Source organism: Salvelinus alpinus, chromosome 15, assembly GCF_045679555.1.
Source record: "Salvelinus alpinus chromosome 15, SLU_Salpinus.1, whole genome shotgun sequence".
In the NCBI taxonomy this organism is placed as follows: domain Eukaryota; kingdom Metazoa; phylum Chordata; class Actinopteri; order Salmoniformes; family Salmonidae; genus Salvelinus; species Salvelinus alpinus.
The window spans coordinates 23,405,076-23,412,256 of record NC_092100.1 but is presented as its reverse complement, the minus strand read 5'-3'; positions in this window follow the sequence as shown (position 1 = coordinate 23,412,256).

Below are 7,181 nucleotides of genomic sequence, written 5' to 3'. Positions count from 1 at the left end.
TCATGAAACATTGCAAGAACATTTCTGTGTATCAGTTGTCAGGACGTCGCCTGATGGTCTCAAAGAAACGTTCTCCCCCAAAAATATGTTTCATTACACATTACGCCTTATTACGGTTGCCAAACTAATCAAGGACCTGATTGGTGAACCACTAATCCATTCATAGTTATTTGTCTGTTGGCAAGGGATACTCACACACAGTGCTTTTAACATAGTGTTTTCGATCTACATATCATTGATTTGATTTAGGCCTAGTTATTCCAGCAATTTAAGGGCTTTTAGTATAATTGTCTAATGCTGATAGGGAATGTTAACCTGTTTTATTAATACTCCTGAATCCCTATGATCAATAAAGAAAAATATTGAGCGTACTTTGAAGTAAATCTCAGCTATGTTAAGTGCATACACCTGATGGTTTAGAGCCTTACACCTATCATGTTGTTTCAGATCTACACAAGTTCCTAGGGAGGAGGGGGTTAGGGTTTCTTCTAAACAGAACAGGGCCTAACGATACTGATCCTATACTTACATGTCCTATATATATCCCATATTGGGACAGTGTTTAGGGCATTTGTCATTGGTGCTGGTGGCCTGGGGTTGAGACCTGCTGGGGTAGTCACCCTACTCTCACATTCTTACAAAATATGTTCATGTAATTATTTTAGCAAAAGTTTAAACACACCTATCTGATCTAATTAAAATGAGTTTCTCATTGAAAAATGGGAATCTGCAAGATTTCTCCTTGAGCATGAATTATTCTACTACCTCATAAATTATCAGTATTTATTAGTTCTATATAGCTGAGTGTCTCAAAGGGAACTCTATCATCTTTTTGAAATATACACCACATATGTGACCGACCTCGATTCAGTCTTATATAGCAAAATTTGAAATCGTTTTTTACATTGGATAAAAGTACAGATTCAGAGCTAGAAAATGGTATATCATACACTGCAGTTGAGGAACAATAGGAAAGTGATTCTGCTTTGAAAGTTGATAAACTTCTAACCCCACTTTTGATAGAATGGCCCTTGAATGTTTTCGTACACCTACTGGAGAGCACTTCTTTGTCTACACCCATTAAGCATCGTTCACACCCTCTTAAGCCTTAGGTGGGGCTATCTCTTTAAGGATTCACGAGGCCATGTGGTAAACACACGCTATTTCAAATAAAATCTATGTTTATTTGTCACATGCACAAGATACAGAAGGTGTAAACGGTACAAGCATTGTCATAGCTGTAGTATGAATCTGCAGGTAGCTAACGCTAACAAAGTAGGTAAACTTTTAGCTAGCTAACATTAGGCTATAACTAGCAATGCAAATGGATTTCTGATTTTATTTAATATTACTACACAGATCATACACGTAACGTTAGCTAGCGAGTCATCAAGATAACGTTTGCTAGCTAACTAAATAACAGTACGCTTTAAGTTGCAATAAAAACTACTTTCTGACAAAATTTGAAACATATATCTGAAAATGTTGCTAGACTCTTACCCATATACATGGATGAACACTTCACGGCAGACTGGAACAATTTAACTCCATTATGTTTGTAGCTACATCTTGTCTGGCCAGCGTTGTGTCAAGTCACTCCGGTTCACACTGACCGTGGCGTGTGCAGAAAGTAGCCCATCACTTTTTCCAACTGATCTGTCAATAGCGCCTACTAAATTCAGGGCTTCAATGTTGTTGAGAAAAGTAGCAAAACTTTTGTAGTTCTCGATGGCTAATGTTATATCTTTCAAAAACGGCAAGGTAGAAAGGACTGTCGACACATACTGAACAGCTCATGTTATAGACAGAAGCATGCTACATGGGAGACCAATCCAAAACTCATCTCCCTGCATGTACAGCCCATCCATTATCTCAGCCAATCATGGCTAGCGGGAAGGTTCCTGTCTATTTCCGTGGCTAAACCAACTAGGCTCATAATTGAATAATTTTACTCTTATTGATGGATGGAATACAAGTTTGTTATTAAGGTACATGAAAGTTCACATGTTCCGGAAGTAATTTCTGCCCAAAAAAACGCATTTTGATAAAAAATAAATGTTTACTTTCAAATGACGCTCCTGTGAAGTAGTGATGTGCCTCATTTGCCTAGTTTCCTGAAACAAGTCACATATACCATTTAGAACAAACGTGTAATTGAGAAAATCATTTAAATTAGAACAGATAGCTGTGTTGTAACTGTAACTAAATAATCCATTAACATACACTATCAGTCAAAAGTTTTGACACACCTACTCATTCAAGGGTTTTTCTTTATTTTTACTATTAGAATAATAGTGAAGACATCAAAACTATGAAATGGCATATGGAATCATGTAGTAACCAAAAAAGTGTTAATAACCTCTTGCCACTATGCTGTTTTAACTTCGACATTTATCGTTCCAAATTAAACTGCCTCGTACTCAATTCTTGCTCGTACAATATGCATATTATTATTACTATTGGATAGAAAACACTCTCTAGTTTCTAAAACCGTTTGAATTATTTCTCTGAGTGAAACAGAAGTCATTCTGCAGCTCACTTCCTGTCAAGAAGTGAGATTTCTGAAATTGAGGTCTCTGTTCCAGGGTTGGTTTATAAATTCCCTTATAAGGTATGGGGCTACATGCACTGCATACGCCTTCCCCTAGATGTCAGTAAGCGGTGAGCCTTTGAATGGAGCGGATAGCACCATCTGGGGGAGTATAAAACCTCTTGGAACGGAAGTATCGACCTTTTCGACCGGGCGCCTGACGCATGAAGGACATCGGCATGGCTTCTTCAAAAGCTTTCGGTTTAGCAGTTCTTTATCTCCGGCTCTGATTTAATTTGTTTTTTTGTCTTAAAAACTTCATAAGGTAGTTAATTTAAACCGACTTATAGCAGTTTATAGCAGTTTATTGCGATTTTCCTGGATATCTTTGTGATGCGCTTTCACGAGTTGGACACCTCTCCACTGGGTGGCTAACGTTAGCGGCTATTTCGACAGGACAAGAGGACATCTTTCAACCCAAAGACGATTGTTCTGGAGAAAGGACACCTTGCCCAAGATTCTGATGGAAGCTCAGCTAATAGTAAGCAGTCTTTATGCTGTTAATTCGTACTTATGTTGACAAATGTCAAATAATAATTCCGCCATGAATTATGGTGCGGTCTCGCTATAGCGCACGCTGTATTGCGCAGTAACGTTAATTTTAAAAATCTAACACAGCGATTGCATTAAGAACTAATTTATCTTTCATTTGCTGTCCAACTTGTATTTTTTAGTCAAGTTTATGAATAGTTTTCGATTAGAATAGGTGCTTCTCCAAGATGGCGCCGGACAGATTGCTCTAAGTTTTGGCCACTATTCTCATTGTATAACCACGATTTGTGCCGCTAAATATGCACATTTTCGAACAAACTCTATATGCATTGTGTAATATGATGTTATAGGACTGTCATCTGAAGAATTCTGAGAAGGTTAGTGAAAAAATTAATATCTTTTGGTGGCTTATACTTATCGCTATGTTTTTGCTTGAATCAATGCTGTTGTGATGTTTGCTATTGTGGTAAGCTAATATAACGTTATATTGTGTTTTCGCTGTAAAACACTTAGAAAATCTGAAATATTGTCTGGATTCACAAGATCTGTGTCTTTCAATTGCTGTACGCTGTGTATTTTTAAGAAATGTTTTATGATGAGTAATTAGGTAATACACGTTGCTCTCTGTAGTTATTCTAGTCGCTTCGGTGAGAGTTGTGATGGTGGCTGCAATGGTAAACTATGATTTATACCTGAAATATGCACATTTTTCTAACAAAACATATGCTATACAATAAATATGTTATCAGACTGTCATCTTATGAAGTTGTTTCTTGGTTAGTGGCTATTTATATCTTTATTTGGTCGAATTAGTGATGGCTACTGATGGAGTAAAAAACTGGTGGAGTAAAAAAAAGTGGTGTCTTTTGCTAACGTGGTTAGCTAATAGATTTACATATTGTGTCTTCCCTGTAAAACATTTTAAAAATCAGAAATGATGGCTGGATTCACAAGATGTGTATCTTTCATCTGGTGTCTTGGACTTGTGATTTAATGATATTTAGATGCTAGTATTTACTTGTGACGCTATGCTAGGCTATGCTAGTCAGCTTTTTTACTGTGCTCCCGGATCCGGGTTTGGGAGGAATTAGAGGTTAAACAAATCAAAATATATTTTATATTTGAGATTCTTCAAAGTAGCCAACCTTTGCTTTGATGACAGCTTTGCACACTCTTGGCATTCTCTCAACCAGCTTCATGAGGTAGTCACCTGAAATGTATTTCAATTAACAGGGGTGGTATACAGAAGATAGCGCTATTTGGTAAAAGACAATGTCTATATTATGGCAATAACAGCTCAAATAACAAAAGACAAACGACAGTCCATCATTACTTTAAGACATGAAGGTCAGTCAATGCAGAAATGTCAAGAACTTTGAAAGTTTCTTCAAGTGCAGTCACAAAAACCATCAAGCACTATGATGAAACTGGCTCTCATGAGGACCGCCACAGGAAAGGAAGACCCAGAGTTACCTCTGCTGCAGAGGATAAGTTCATTAGAGTTAACTGCACCTCAGATTGCAGCCCAAATAAATGCTTCACAGAGTTCAAGTAACAGACACATCATAACATCAACTGTTTAGAGGAGACTGCGTGAATCAGGCCTTCATGGTCGAATTGCTGCAAAGGAACGACTACTAAAGGACACCAATAAGAAGAAGAGACTTGCTTCTGCCAAGAAACACGAGCAATGTACATTAGACTGGTGGAAATCTGTCCGTTGCTCTGATGAGTCCAAATGTGACATTTTTGGTTCCAACTGCTGTGTCTTTGTGAGACGCAGAGTAGGTGAAGGGATGATCTCCGCATGTGTGGTTCCCACCATGAAGCATGGAGGAGGAGGTGTGATGGTGTGAGGGTGCTTTGCTGATGATACTGTCAGTTATGTATTTAGAATTCAAGGCACACAACCAACATGGCTACCACAGCATTCTGCAGTGATACGCCATCCCATCTGGTTTGCGTTTAGTGGGACTATCATTTGTTTTTCAACAGGACAATGACCCAAAACAAATCTCCAGGCCGTGTAAGGGCTATTTGGCGGGTAAGAATGTCGAATTCCCCTGCCATATTGGCGGGTGGTCACACTCAGGGCTCTACACAGTGCAAGCATTTCATAAAAATAGTCAAAGTCAAGTATGGGCACATGTGCGAGTTGTGATTTATAGCTAAATAAATTCTGCAGTAGCTGTCCAAACAATAAAAATAATAATCAGTTTGTTTTCAGTGTAAACTTAAACGAATTAAACCAGATAAAAAGTATATAGAAAAGATAATGGACCTATATATTTTATAATAAGATCATCTTTGAGAACTAACAATGACTAACAATGACCAAAATAACAGTCAGGGAGAATTTAAAATTCCCCAAATTATGCATTCAGGAGTGTTTTGATTTTGTTATAATCTTTGAGTCACTTAGATAGCATTATAACCATTATAAGCAAAATGTGTAGAATTACAGTAAATTAGCTTTAAAACGGCACATTTTCTCTCAGCCCCATGGCAACATGTGTAGTATTGCAGGAAATATGCTTTAAACTGCAAAATGTTATCGTCTCCACATGGCAAAATGTGTAGAATTGCAGGAAATTATATTTAAAACAGCAAACTTTTGCCACTGTGGCAAACAGGAGGGCCTCTAAAATGTCTGGTCGATGACTTCACCATTGGCCATGCCCATGGCCACACCCACCAGCTAGCTTCTCGACTTGGAGTTGGCGGGAGGCATTTGACCGCACTAACTAGGCATACGTCAATAAGTGGGCAGGGACCGGTCATATTATATGTAAATCACGTGACTTTTCAGACTTTGCTGTGAATGGAGGACTGTCGAACGTTAAAACAGAAAGAGATTATAGACATTGAGTTCCTGGCCATGTTTGTCACTGATCTCTCCCATAAACTCCATTATGATGGAGAAGATGTTGAGGAAAATCAACACATAAATGAAATACTCACAGGGCAGGCTGAAAACAACCCGACCTCCTGAAATAAAACATACCGTGGTGTATTCAATGTGTCATTAGTGCAGTCCTATTGTTATTTCACTGAGTAATCTGGTGGTCTAAATTAATTTATAGTAAATCTCAGCCGGTCAGCAGACCTGTGCTTCATTACCTTGATGGCTTGAGTTTATCAACTTTGACATTGTACAGACAGTCCTCCAGTCTCCTCCGAAGAAACACAAAAATAAACTTTCAGCTCACAGTATTTCATGATATCCTGAACACTCATGAACATAGATAAAGGCAGAAACATATGCATATACACTATATACAGTTCCTTCGGGAAGTATTCAGACCCCTTGACTTTAACATTTTGTTATGTTACAGCCTTATTCTAAAATGAATTAAATAAATACAAATCGTCAGCAATCTACACACAATACCCCATAATGACAAAACGAAACCAGATTTGGGGATTTTTTTTCTCAAATCGATAAAATAAAAAAAATGAAATACCTTATCTACATAAGTATTCAGACCCTTTGCTATGAGACTCGACATTTAGGTCAGGAGCATCCTGTTTCCATTAATCATCCTTGAGATGTTTCTACAACTTGATTGAAGTCCACCTGTGGTAAATTCAATTGATTGGACATGATTTGGAAAGGCACACACCTGTCTATATAAGGTCCCACAGTTGACAATGCATGTCAGAGCAAAAACCAAGCCATGAGGTCGAAGGAATTGTCCCTAGAGTTCCGAGACTGGATTGTGTTGAGGCACAGATCGGGGGGAAGGGTACCAAAACATTTCTGCATCATTGAAGGTCCCCAAGAACACAGTGGCCTCCATCATTCTTAAATGGAATAAGTTTGGAACCACCAAGACTCCCAGCCAAACTGAGCAATCAGGGAGGAAGAGCCTTGGTCAGGGAGGTGAACAAGAACCCGATGGTCACTCTGAAGGAGCTCTACAGTTTCTCTGTGGAGATGGGAGAACCTTCCAGAAGGACAATCATCTCTGCAGCACTCCAGCAATCAGGCCTTTAAGGTAGAGTGGCCAGACGGAAGCCACTCCTCAGTAAAAGGCACATGACAGCCCGCTTGGAGTTTGCCAAAAGGCACCTAAAGACTCTCAGACCATGAGAAACA